The sequence below is a fragment of the Pristiophorus japonicus genome, unplaced genomic scaffold, assembly GCF_044704955.1.
Source record: "Pristiophorus japonicus isolate sPriJap1 unplaced genomic scaffold, sPriJap1.hap1 HAP1_SCAFFOLD_221, whole genome shotgun sequence".
NCBI lineage: Eukaryota > Metazoa > Chordata > Chondrichthyes > Pristiophoridae > Pristiophorus > Pristiophorus japonicus.
The window spans coordinates 415,350-428,591 of record NW_027251919.1 but is presented as its reverse complement, the minus strand read 5'-3'; the positions used below and the strand labels follow the sequence as shown (position 1 = coordinate 428,591).

Sequence of the window (13,242 nt, the reverse complement as noted above, 5' to 3'; positions counted from 1 at the left end):
TAAATTTAAATACTGAGCTAGTTTTGAGAAGGCCCCAGTGAGATTTAAACTCACGACCCCTGGTTTACTAGACCAGTGCTCTAACCCCTGAGCTATGGGGTCACCTACTCTGGGAAATGCAGGGGAAGGAGCAGGAAAGAGAGAGGAAGGGAAAAGAGAGCGTGGAAGGAGTGAGAGAGAGGGGAAGAGGAGAGAGAGGGGGAAGGGGAGAGAGTGGGTGAAGGTGTGAGAGTGCGGTGAATGGGAGAGATGGGTTGGGGTGAGAGAGAGGGTAACGAGTGTTTAAGAGCGGGAAGGGGAGAGGGGGGGAAGGGGAGAGACGGGGGAAGGGGAGAGAGGGGGGAGGGGAGAGAGGGGGAAGAGGAGAGAGGGGTAGGGGAGAGAGAGTGGGGGAGGAGGAGAGAAAGGGGGAGAGTGGGGAGAGAGTGGGGAGGGAGAGAGAAAGAGTTAGAGGGGGGAATGGGTCAGAGGGGAGAGGGAGAGTCTGATGGGAAATGGGAGAGCAAGAGCGAGGGAAGGAGAGAAACGGAGGAGGGAGAGGGGCGAGAAGAGTGGAGCCAGGGGAGGGGAAGGAGAGAGGGGGGGAGAAAATGGGTCGAGGAGAGAGAGGGAATGGGTGAGAGAGAGGAAGATGTGAAAGAGAGGGGAAAGGGAAAGAGAGGGAGGAAAACGGGAGAGAGTGGGGAAGGGGAGAGAGTGGGGAAGGGGAGAGAGAGGGGAAGGGGAGAGAGAGGGGAAGGGGAGAGACCGGGGAATGGGAGAGAGAGTGGAAGAGGAGAGAGAGGGGAAGGGGGAGAGAGGGGAAGGGGAGAGAGAGGGGAAGGGGTGAGAGTGGGGAAGGGGAGAGAGAGGGGAAAGGGAGAGAGAGGGGAAGGGGAGAGAGAGGGGAACGGGAGAGAGAGGGGAAGGGGAGAGAGAGGGGAAGGGGAGAGAGAGGGGAAGGGGAGAGAGAGGGGAACAGGAGAGAGTGGGGAAGGGGAGAGAGTGGGGAAGGGGAGAGAGTGGGTAAGGGGAGAGAGAGGGGAACGGGAGAGAGAGGGGAAGGGGAGAGAGAGGGGAAGGAGAGAGAGAGGTGAAGGGGAGAGAGTGGGGAACGGGAGAGAGAGGGGAACGGGAGAGTGTGGGGAAGAGGGGAAGAGGAGAGAGAGGGGAAGGCGAGAGAGAGGGGAAGAGGAGAGAGAGGGGAAGGGGAGAGAGAGGGGAAGGGAAGAGAGAGGGGAACGGGAGAGAGTGGGGAAAGGGAGGGGAAGGGGAGAGAGTGGGGAAGGGGAGAGAGCGGGGAGGGGGAGAGAGAGGGGAATGAGTGATAAAGAGAAACGGGGAAAGCGAGAGAGCGGGAAAGATTAAAAAGAGGCAGAATGTGCAGTGATGGGGAAAGCAGGGAGAGAGGGAGAAGGGGAAAAGAGGAAAAGGAGTGAGAGAGGGAAGGAGAGAGAGAGTGGAAGGGGAGAGAGAGGGAAGGAGAGAGAGAGAGAGGCAGGAGAGAGAGAGAAGGGGAGACAGAGGCAGGGAAGGGAAAGAGAGGGAGTGGATGGGGAGAGTGTGTGGAAGGAGAGGAAGGAGTGAGAGAAAAGCGAGGGAGAAAGATAGAGAGTGAGGGGGAAGGAAAGAGGGTGGGGTGAGGGAGGGGGAAGGGAAGAGAGGGGAATGAGTGAGAGACGGGGAAAATGAGATCGAGAGAGAGGGAGAAAAAGATGTAGAATGGGAAAGGGAGAGAGAGAGAGTGTGAGAGAAAAGAGCCTGTTGTTCCAGGGTCAGTCTCAGAGCTGTTTAATATTTATAATTAAACACCTTGTTAACTAACAGGAAAGTTTGATACTGAGCTAATTAACAGTAGGTCTCAGTGAGATTTGAACCCATGACCCCTGGTTCACTAGACCAGTGCTCCAACCCCTGAGCTGTGGAGCCACCTGCTCTGGGAAAAACAGGGGAAGGAGCAGGAAAGAGAGGGGAAGGGAAAATAGAGAGTGGAAGGAGTGAGAGAGAGGAATGGGAGAGAGAGGGAAGGAGTGAGAGAGAGGGGGAAGGAGTGAGAGGGGGGGGGGGGAAGGGGAAAGAGAGAGGGGAAGGGGAGAGAGAGGGAGGGGAGAGAGATGGGAGAGCGAGAGAGGGAGGAGACAGGGGAGAGAGAAAGGAAGGGGAGAGCGAGGGAGAATGGGGAGAATCTGAAAAGAAAGGGAAAAGTGAGAGAGAGGAGAGAGGGGAGGGAAGATAGGGGAAGGGAAGAGGGAGAGTGAAAAGGCAGAGGGGACAGGGGAGAGAGTGGGTAGGGGAGAAAGGGGGAGGGGAGAGAGAGGGAAGATAGAGGAGGATGGAGAGAGAGGGGAAGGAGTGAGAGAATGAAAGTAGAGAGGGAAGGAGAGAGAGAAGAAGGGGAGAGAGTGGGTGAAGGAGTGAGACCGAGCGGGGAAGGGGAGAGAGAGGGAGAATCTGAAAAGAAAGGGAGAAGAGAGAGAGACGGGAGGGAGGGGGGAGAGGGGAACGGGAGAGGGTGAGAGAGGGGAATGAGTGAGAGACGGGGAAAGCGAGATAGGGGTAAAAAGATGTAGAACGGGTCATGATGGGGAAGGGAGAGAGAGTGCAAGAGAAGATGGGGAAGGGTGTGAAGGGAGCCTTTTGTTCCAGGGTCGGTCTCGGGGCTGTTTAATATTTATAATTAAACCCCTTGTTAATTGACGGTGAATTTAAATACTGAGCTCATTTTAAATAGGCCCCAGTGAGATTTGAACTCACGACTCCTGGTTGACAAGACCAGTGCTCTAACCCCTGAGATATGGAGCCACGTGCGTTGGTAAAGACAGGGGAAGGAGCAGGAAAGAGAGGGGAAGGTAAAAGAGAGAGTGGAAAGAAAAGGGGGGGTGGGGAAAGAGAGGGACTGAACGGACAGAGAGAAAGGAACAAACGAGTGAGAGTGTTGGAGGGGAAAGGGAAAGTGAGAGAGAGGTGCAGGGGTTGAATCTGAAAAGTGGGAAAGGATAGGAAGAATGTACAGACTGGTATTTAAATACTAAACTAACTTTAAGTAGGCCCCAGTGAGATTTGAACTCACTACCCCTGGTTTATTAGACCAGTGCTCTAACCCTTAAGCTATGGAGCCACATGTGTTTGGAAAGACAGGGGAAGGGAAAGAGAGCGCGGATGGGGAGAGTGAGTGGAAGGAGAGGAAGGAGTGAGAGAAGAGCGAGGGAGAAGGATAGAGAGTGAGGGGGAAGGAAAGAGGGTGGGGTGAGGGAGGGGGAAGGGGAGAGAGGGGAATGAGTGAGAGACGAGCAAAATGAGATAGAGAGAGAGAGAGAAAAAGATGTAGAATGGGGAAGGGAGAGAGAGATTTGGAAGGGGAGAGTGAGTGTAAGAGAAATGAGCCTGTTGTTCCAGGGTTGGTCACAGAGCTGTTTAATATTTATAATTAAACACCTTGTTAACTAACAGCAAATTTAAATACTGAGCTAATTTTGAGTAGGCCCCAGTGAGATTTAAACTCACGACCCCTGGTTTACAAGATCAGTGCTCCAATACCTGAAACATAGAAACATAGAAACATAGAAAATAGGTGCAGGAGGAGGCCATTCGGCCCTTTGAGCCTGCACCACCATTCAATAAGATCATGGCTGATCATTCACCTCAGTACCCCTTTCCTGCTTTCTCTCCATACCCCTTGATCCCTTTCGCCATAAGGGCCACATCTAACTCCCTCTTGAATATATCCAATGAACTGGCATCAACAACTCTCTGCGGCAGGGAATTCCACAGGTTCACCACTCTCTGGGTGAAGAAGTTTCTCCTCATCTCGTTCCTAAATGGCTTACCCCTTATCGTTAGACTGTGTCCACTGGTTCTGGACTTCCCCAACATCAGGAACATTCTTCCTGCATCTAACCTGTTCAGTCCCGTCAGAATTTTATATGTTTTTATGAGATCCCCTCTCATTCTTCTAAACTCCAGTGAATACAGGCCCAGTTGATCCAGTCTCTCCTCATATGTCAGTCCTGCCATCCCGGGAATCAGTCTGGTGAACCTTCGCTGCACTCCCTCAATAGCAAGAATGTCCTTCCTCAGATTAGGAGACCAAAACTGAGGTATGGAGACACCTGCTTTGGGAAAGACAGGGGAAGGAGCAGGAAAGAGAGGGGAAGGGAAAAGAGAGAGTGGAAGGGGAGAGAGAGAGGGAAGGGGAGAGAGAAGGAGAATCTGAAAAGAAAGGGAGAAGAGAGAGAGACGGGAGGGAGGAGAGAGAGTGGAACGGGAGAGGGTGAGAGAGGGGAATGAGTGAGAGATGGGGAAAGCGAGATAGCGGGAAAGGGAGAGAGGGGTAAAAAGATGTCGAACGGGTCATGATGGGGAAGGGAGAGAGAGCATAAGAGAAGATGGGGAAGGGTGTGAAGGGAGCCTTTTGTTCCAGGGTCGGTGTCGGGGCTGTTTAATATTTATAATTAAACCCCTCGTTAATTGACGGTGAATTTAAATACTGAGCTAATTTTAAATAGGCCCCAGTGAGATTTGAACTCACAACTCCTGGTTTACAAGACCAGTGCTCTAACCCCTGAGCTCTGGAGCCACCTGCTTTGGAAAAGACAGGGGAAGGAGCAGGAAAGAGAAGGGAAGGGAAAAGAGAGAGTGGAAGGGGAGAGAGAGAGGGGAGGGGAGAGAGAGGGAAGAGGAAGGAGTGATGTGGAAATGTATTTTTATCTAAGCTGATACCATACGGTATTTGTGTGCCTTTTGATTAAAATGGAGTCCTGGCCCTTCCAGAACTTTCTGCATTTTAGCAGCCAGCTTGCATAAACAGCTAAACCTGCTGTTAGATGGCTGATGGTTATCAGACAGCTAGGAGACAAGTCATGCTGAGACAAGTAACCCCCCATGGTGCTCTCCTATTGTCTACACTACAGGAGTTCCATGTCACCCCACCCTTATCTTCTAGCCATTATCTCTCTTTCCTTTACCTCATCCATTTGAAGCAAACAGGTAAACTGACCAGGAAATTGGATAATCCTGACACAATACAAGACAGGTGATAGCCCATTACCTATGACTCATGGAGTAATGGCCGTTTGGCTTTCTGATAACCCTGACAAAAGGAAATATCTTGACACCATTAACTCTTTATCTGTATTCACTGACTGTGAGACAGAGCAATACACAGGGAGAGGCCAGAACTTGGGTTTTACTGTATAAATATCTTGTGAAGCTGTACCATTGCGGAGGTGTTCATTTAGCCCTTGACTGAGTGAAACCTACCCCTTGCGACCAAGTAAATTAAAAGGGAAACTTCCATCGGAGCTGTAAGTGTCGGAGTCATTCTTTTCGGAGGTCGAGATTTCGACAGTGAGAGAGAGGGGAAATGGAAAGAGAGGGAGGGGAATGGTAGAGAGTGGGGAAGGGATGAGAGAGTGGGGTAAAAAGATGTAGAACGGGTCGTAATGTGATGGAAAGAGAGAGCAGCAGAGAGGTGAAAGAATGGTTAAGGGGAGAGAGGCAGGCGTGTGAGAGAAATGGGAAGGGGGAGTGAGGGAAAGGGGAAGAGGAAAGAGAGGAAAAAGAGGGAGAGGACAGAGAGAGAGAAAGTGTGGAATGGGGGAGGGAAAGTCGGGAAGGAGTGAAAGAGATAGGAGAAGGGGAGAGAGAGAGGCGAACGAACGAGTGAGAGGTGAGGGGTAAGAGAGAGATGGGGAAGGTGAAAGTGAGAGTGAGAGGCAGGGTGAGAATCTGAAAAGTGTTAAAGAATCGGTAGGAGGGAGAGGGGGAAGAATGAGAGACCTATATTTAAATACTAAACAAATTTTGAGTAGGCCCCAGTGAGATTTGAGCTCACTGCCCCTGGTTTATGAGACCAGTGCTCTAACCCCTGAGATATGAAGCCTCCTGTTTTTGGAAAGACAGGGGAAGGGAAAAGAGAGAGTGGAAGGATTGAGAGAGAGGGGGAAGGGGACAGAAAGGTTAAGGGGAGAGAGCGGGGAGGAGTGAGAAAGAGTGGGTCAGTCGAGAGCAGAAGGGGAGAGAGAAGGGGTAGGGGAATGAAGAGAGGGTGAGAGAGCGACGGGGAAATGATACAGAACAGGTCATGATGGGGAAGTGAGAGAGAGATTTGGAATGGAGCCTGTTGTTCCAGAGTCGGTCTCGAAGCTGTAATATTTATAATTCAACCCTTGTTAATTAAAATACTGGGCTAATTCTAAATAGCTCCACAGTGAGATTTGAACTCATGACCTTTGATTTAATGGTTTATAAGACCAGTGCTCTAACCCCTGAGCTATGGGCCCACCTGCCTTGGGAAAGATAGGGGAAAGAGCAGGAAAGGGAAAAGAAAGAGTGGAAGGAGTGAGAGAGAGTGGGGAGGGGAGACAGTGGGGAAGGAGTGAGAGAGAGGGGGAAGGGGAGACAGTGGGGAAGGAGTGAGAGAGAGGGGGAAGGGGAGTCAGGGAGGAAGTGAGAGAGGAAGGGAAAGGAGAGAGGGGAAGAGGAAAGAGACGGGAGGAAGGGGAGAAAGAGTGTGGAAGGGAGGGAGAGGGAGGGGAAGGGGAGAGAGTGGGGAAGGAGTTAGAGAGAAGGGGAAGGGGAGACAGGGAGGACGAGAGAGGGGAAGGGGAGAGGGGAAGGGGAAGGGGAGAGGAAGTAGTGAGAGGGAGGGGAAGGGGAGAGAGGGGAATGAGTCTGTGACGGGAAAGCGAGATTGCGAGAAAGGGAGAGAGGGGTAAAAAGATGTAGAACGGGTCTGTCATGTGTCTTACATTATTATGTATAACTGTATCCCAACATGCTATACATGACTGTAATAAGATATGACCTGTAACCACCAGCATACCTTACCACCAGGGGTGCAGTTACAAGAGACAGGTATATAAGGACAGGTCTCAGGCAAGTGCAGCATTCCAGAGCTGTGAAATAAAGGTGCAGGTCCAGAGTGACCTTGACTTCACTACATGCCTCGTGTGAATCTGTACTGAGGGGACAGGACTTTACAGTGGCGACGAGTTACGGGATTACAGAATCCACAGAATGGCGAACAACGGATCAGATGAACAGTACAATGCTGGAGACAATTGGGAGGACTTTATAGAAAGGCTCCAGCAAAGCTTTGTAACCAAAGACTGGTTAGGCGACGATAAGGCAGACAAGAGAAAAGCCCATCTCTTGACCAGCTGTGGCTCGAAAACATACGCTTTAATGAAGGATCTATTGGCACCCGAGAAACCAGCAAGCAAGTCGATTGAAGAATTGAGCACACTGGTAAGAGACCACCTGAAGCCAGCGAGCAGCCCACACATGGCCAGACACAGGTTCTACAACTACAGACGCTGTGTGGGCCAGAGCATACCCGACTTCGTGGCGGAACTTCGGAGGTTGGCTAGTTTATGTGAGTTCTCCGATGAACTGAGGAGAGAAATGCTGAGAGACTTTTTCATTGAAGGAATAGGCCACGCAGGCATATTCCGAAAGCTCATAGAGACCAAGAACCTGACCTTAGAGGCAGCAGCACTGGTTGCACAGACATTCTTGGTAGGGGAAGAAGAAACGAGGTTGATTTACAATGCAGGTACGACAACTAACGAAATATCGGAACAAGAAGTTCACAGCACTAAACAAGCTGCTACCCCCACACACAGACAAAACCGGGAGAACAGGTTCTCGACAGCAGGCAGAAGCCATCAAGGGCCACAGGAACGGCCGTTCACATCTCATCAACCCACAATGCAAGCAATCAACTACAAACTGAGAGAAGCTCAAGAGAGATCAGCCAGACACAGCTCATTCTTTGGGAACACTTTGAACAATGGAACAGGTCTGTGCTGGAGGTGTGGGGGTGGGCACTCATCAAGGGGATGTTGATTTCAGCAGGCTGTTTGCAGAAATTGTGAAAATACAGGGCATTTGGCCCGCATGTGCAAAAAAACGGCAGCTCGGCTGGTATACGAATCAGAAGGGTCGGAAAGCGGACCAGAAGATGGTGGGGACAGTACCCGGGACACCGATGTACAGCGGGTCAACACGATCAATGGCCGCTGCTCCTACAACAGGACGCCTCCAATAATGATGAGGGTCCTGCTCAACGGGATATCTGTCAACATGGAGCTGGATACGGGAGCGAGTCAATCTCTCATGGGGGCTCAACAATTTAAACAGCTGTGGCCGCATAAAAGAGACAGACCAAATCTCACAAGGGTCGACACCAAACTAAGGACCTGTACCAAAGAAATCGTACCAGTCCTCGGCAGCGCCATGCTCTCTGTCACACACAAAGGGACAGTGAACCGACTTCCCCTGTGGATTGTCCCCGGAGACCCCCCAGCACTGCTGGGGAGAAGCTGGCTGGCAAAACTAAACTGGAAATGGGATGATGTCCATGCCATGTCATTAGAGGAACGGACCTCCTGCTCAACAGTTATAAAGTGATTTGAACATCTCTTTCAGCCAGGTGTGGGCACTTTCAAAGGGGCCAAAGTCAAAACCTACATCACACAGGATGCTAGACCGGTCCATCACAAGCCAGAGCTGTACCCGATGTGAAGAGGGAAAAGATTGAACACGAACTGGACAGGATTCTGCAGGAAGGCATTATCTCACCTGTGGAATTTCGCGACTGGGCAAGTCCCATCGTCCCAGTCATGAAGCCTGATGGATCCGTACGAATCTGTGGGGACAGACAGACAGCCCAGGCCAGTCAACAACAATCACACCAATCGAAACAGACAGCCCAGGCGAGATACCAGCAACCACACCCAAAGAAAAACAGACACGAAGGCACACAACTGAACCACAACTCAGACGTTCCACGCGAGAGTGTAGACCACCTGAGAGACTGAAACTATAAAGACAATAAGACCTTGGGGGAGGGTGATGTCACGTATCTTACATTATTATATATAACTGTATCCCAACATGCTATACATGACTGTAATAAGACATGACCTGTAACCACCAGCATACCTTACCACCAGGGGTGCACTTGCAAGAGACAGGTATATAAGGGCAGGTCTCAGGCAAGTGCAGCATTCCAGAGCTGGGAAATAAAGGTGCAGGTCCAGAGTGACCTTAACTTCACTACATGCCTCGTGTGAATCTGTACTGAGGGGACAGGACTTTACAGGGTCGTGATGGAGAAGGGAGAGAGAGGTTTGGAAGGGTGTGAGGGGAGCCTGTTGTTCCAGAGCAGAGAGAGTGTGGAAGGGGAAAGAGAGGGGGAAGGAGTGGGACAGAGAGGGGGAAGGGGAAACAGGGAGAAAGAAAGAGGGGTGAGAGTGGAAGGGGACAATCTGAAATGAAAGGGAAAAGTGAGAGAGAATGTGGAGGAAGGAGGGAGAAGGCAGAGATGGTGAATTTAAATACTGAGCTAATTTAGAGTAGGCCCCAGGGAGAGTTGAACTTACGACTCCCTGGTCTATAAAACCAGTGCTCTAACCGCTGAGCTATGGAGCCACCTGCTCTATGACAGACAGGGGAAGGGAAAAGAGAGTGGAAGGAGTGAGAAAGAGGGGGAGAGAGAGGGAGGGGAAGGGAAGAGAGAGAGAGAGGGAAAGGGGAGAGAGAGTGGAAGGAGTGAGAGAGAGGGGGAAGGGGAGAGAGGGGAGGGGAAGGGGAGAGAGAGAGAGGGAGGGAAAAGAGAAGTTAAGAGGAGAGAGAGGGAAGGAGTGAGAAAGTCGAGAGTGGAAGGGGAGAGAGAGGGGGAACGTGAAAAAAGGGGTAGGGGAGAGAGGGAGAGGGGGACGAAGGCAATGAGTGAGAGATGGGGAAAGCGAGATCGTGGGAAAAAGATACAGACCAGGTCATGATGGGGAAGGGAGACTGGTTGTTCCAGAGTCAGTCTCACAGCTGTAATATTTATAATTCAACTGTTGTAAATTGAAATACTGGGCTAATTTTAAATAGCTCCAAGAGAGATTTGAACCCACAACCCCTGGTTTGTTAGACCAGTGCTCTAACCCCTAAGCTATGGAGCTACCTGCTTTAAAAACAATAGGGTAAGGAGCAGGAAAGAGAGGGGAAGGGGAGAGAGCAGAAGGGAAGAGAGATGGGAAGGAGTAAAAGAGGGTTAAAGGGAGAGAAAGGAGAAGGGGAGAGAGGGGGGAAGGAGTGAGAGAGGGGGAAGGGGAGAGAGGGGGGAATGAGTGAGAGAGAGGGGGAAGGGGAGACAGGGAGAGGAAGGGGAGAGAGAGAGGCGGGGAGAATGTAGAAGGAGGGAGAGAGGGGAAGGAATAGGAAAGAGGGAAGAGAGAGGGAAAGAGAAAGAGAGGGAGGGGCAGAAGAGAGAGAAGGGGAGAATCTCAAAGGAAAGGGAAAGGAGAGACAGACAGGAGGGCACCTGCTCTGGGAAAGACAGGGGAAGGAGCTGGGGAGAGAGAGAGTGGAAGGGAGGGAGAGAGGGAAAGGGGTGAGAGAGGGAAGGAGAGAGAGAGGCAGGAGAGAGAGAGAAGGGGAGACAGAGGCAGGGAAGGAAAAGAGAGGGAGTGGATGGGGAGAGTGAGTGGAAGGAGAGGAAGGAGTGAGAGAAGAGCGAGGGAGAAGGATAGAGAGTGAGGGGGAAGGAAAGAGGGTGGGGTGAGGAGAGAGGGGAATGAATGAGAGATGGGGAGAAAAAGATGTAGATTTGGAAGGGGAGAGTGAGTGCAAGAGAAATTAGCCTGTTGATCCAGAGTCAGTCACAGAGCTGTTTCATATTTATAATTAAACCCCTTGTTAACTAACAGCAAATTTAAATACTGAACTCATTTTGAGGATGCCCAGGGAGATTTGAACCCATAATTCCTGGTTTCAGAGACCAGTGCTCTAACCCCTGAGCTATGGAACCAGCTGTAGAGAGAGAAGGGGAGAGAGGAGAGAGGGGAAGGAGAGAATGAGTCAGGGAAAGGAAAGAGAGGGGAAGGGGAAAGAGAGGGTGAAGGAGTGAGACCGAGCGGGGAAGGGGAGAGAGAGGAAGAATCTGAAAAGAAAGGGAGAAGAGAGAGAGAGGAGGGAGAAGGGAGGGGAGAGAGAGTGTAAGAGAGACAAGAAGAGCCTTTTAGTCCATGGTCGGTCACGGGGCTGTTTAATATTTATAATTAAACCCCTTGTTAATTGACAGTGAATTTAAATACTGAGATAATTTTAAACAGGCCCCAGTAAGATTTGAACTCACAATCTCTGGTTTCCAACACCAATACGCGAACCCCTGAGCTATGGAGCCAAGTATACTAGCAAAGATACGGGAAGGAGCAGGAAAGAGAGGGGAAGGGAAGAGAGAGTGGAAGGAGTGAGAGAGAGGGGAAAGGGAGAGAGGGGGAAGGGGAGAGAAGGGGATGGGGAGAGAGAGAGAGGGAAGGGGAGAGGGGGAAGGAGTGAGGGAGGGGGGAAGGGGAGAGAGGGGGAAGGGGAGAGAGAGAGAGGGAAGGGAAGAGAGATTGGAAGGAATGTGAGAGATGGGAAGGGAGAGAGAGAGGGAAGGGGAGAGAGAGTGGAAGGAGTGAGAGAGAGGGGAAGGGGAGAGAGAGAGGGAAGGGGAGAGAGAGTGGAAGGAGTGAGAGAGAGGGGAAAGGGAGAGAGGGGGAAGGGGAGAGAGGGGGATGTGGAGAGAGAGAGAGAGAGAGAGAGGGAAGGGGAGAGTGATTGGAAGGAGTGAGAGAGAGGGGAAGGGAAGAGAGAGTGGAAGCAGTGAGAGAGAGGGGAAAGGGAGAGAGGGGGAAGGGGAGAGAGGGGGATGGGGAGAGAGAGAGGGAAGGGGAGAGGGGGAAGGAATGACGGGAAGGGGAGAGAGAGAGAGAGGGAAGGGGAGAGAGATTGGAAGGAGTGAGAGTGAGAGAGGGGAAGGGGAGAGAGATTGGAAGGAGTGAGAGAGTGAGAGAGAGGGGAAGGGGAGAGAGTGAGGGAAGGGGAGAGAGAGTGGAAGGGGAGACAGAGACAGAGAGAGGGAAGGGGAGAGTGATTGGAAGGAGTGAGAGAGAGGGGAAGGGAAGAGAGAGTGGAAGGAGTGAGAGAGAGGGGAAAGGGAGAGAGAGGCGGATGAGGAGAGAGAGAGATGGGGAGAGAGAGATAGGGAAGGAGAGAGGGGGAAGGAGTGAGGGGGAAGGGAAGAGAGAGAGAGGGAAGGGGAGAGAGATTGGAAAGAGTGAGAGAGAGAGAGGGGAAGGGGAGAGAGAGAGAGAGAAGGGGAGAGAGATTGGAAGGAGTGAGAGAGAGGGGAAGGGGAGAGAGAGGGGGAAGGGGAGAGAGAGTGGAAGGAGTGAGAGAAAGGGGAAGGGGAGAGAGAGGGGGAAGGGGAGAGAGAGTGGAAGGAGTGAGAGAGAGGGGAAGGGGAGAGAGAGAGAGAGAGAAGGGGAGAGAGATTGGAAGGAGTGAGAGAGAGGGGAAGGGGACAGAGAGGGGGAAGGGGAGAGAGAGTGGAAGGAGTGAGAGAAAGGGGAAGGGGAGAGAGAGAGGGAAGGGGAGAGAGAGTGGAAGGAGTGAGAGAGAGGGGAATGGGAGACATGGAGGAAGAGAGTGGAAGGGAGGGAGAGAGAGGAGGGAAAGGAAGAGAGAGGGGGAAGAGAGAGAGGTGTTATGATTTGAATAGATACTGCAAGCTCAAAGTAAAATGTGACTAGTCCTTTATTACAGATCTCAGAATGCCTCTCCGGCCTGTGAGGTCTCCTGATATACAGGTGCTCCCAAGGGATTGAGACTCCAGGGGATGAGTCCTCTGGTGGTTAGACATGGTATTTACAGGTTTATATACATAACAATGGGGAAGGCAGAGAGAGATCTGGAAGGGGAGAGAGAGTGTAAGAGAGAAGAGGAGAGGGGGAAGGGTGTGAGGGGAGCCTGTTATTCCAGGGTCAGTCTCGGAGCTGTTTAATATTTATAATTAAAGCCCTTGTTAATTGACGGTGAATTTAAATACTGAGCTAATTTTGATTAGGCCCCAGTGAGATTTAAACTCACGACTCCTGGTTTACAAGACCAGTGCTCCAATCCCTGAAACATAGAAACATAGAAAATAGGTGCAGGAGTAGGCCATTCGGCCCTTTGAGCCTGCACACCATTCAATATGATCATGGTGGTCATTCATCTCAGTTCCCCTTTCCTGCTTTCTCGCCATACCCCTTGATCCCTTTAGCCGTAAGGGCCACATCTCACTCCCTCTTGAATATATCCAATGAACTGGCATCAACAACTCTCTGAGGCAGGGAATTCCACAGGTTAACAACTCTCTGAGTGAAGAGGTTTCTCCTCATCTCGGTCCTAAATGGCTTACCCCTTATCCTTAGACTGTGTTCCCTGGTTCTGGACTTCCCC

General features: G+C 51.3%; 4 non-coding genes across 4 annotated transcripts; all 4 read right to left on the bottom strand.

The window, feature by feature from the left end:
• Window positions 1-29: 29 nt before the first annotated feature.
• On the bottom strand, window positions 30-102 carry trnat-agu (transfer RNA threonine (anticodon AGU)). The gene has a single exon. It is a non-coding gene; the product is annotated as a tRNA-Thr (tRNA).
• Window positions 103-2,708: 2,606 nt separating this feature from the next.
• Window positions 2,709-2,781, bottom strand: trnat-ugu (transfer RNA threonine (anticodon UGU)). Its single transcript has one exon. It is a non-coding gene; the product is annotated as a tRNA-Thr (tRNA).
• Window positions 2,782-3,024: 243 nt separating this feature from the next.
• Window positions 3,025-3,097, bottom strand: trnai-aau (transfer RNA isoleucine (anticodon AAU)). Its single transcript has one exon. It is a non-coding gene; the product is annotated as a tRNA-Ile (tRNA).
• A 1,385-nt stretch (window positions 3,098-4,482) lies between these two features.
• Window positions 4,483-4,555, bottom strand: trnat-ugu (transfer RNA threonine (anticodon UGU)). Its single transcript has one exon. It is a non-coding gene; the product is annotated as a tRNA-Thr (tRNA).
• Window positions 4,556-13,242: the final 8,687 nt, after the last annotated feature.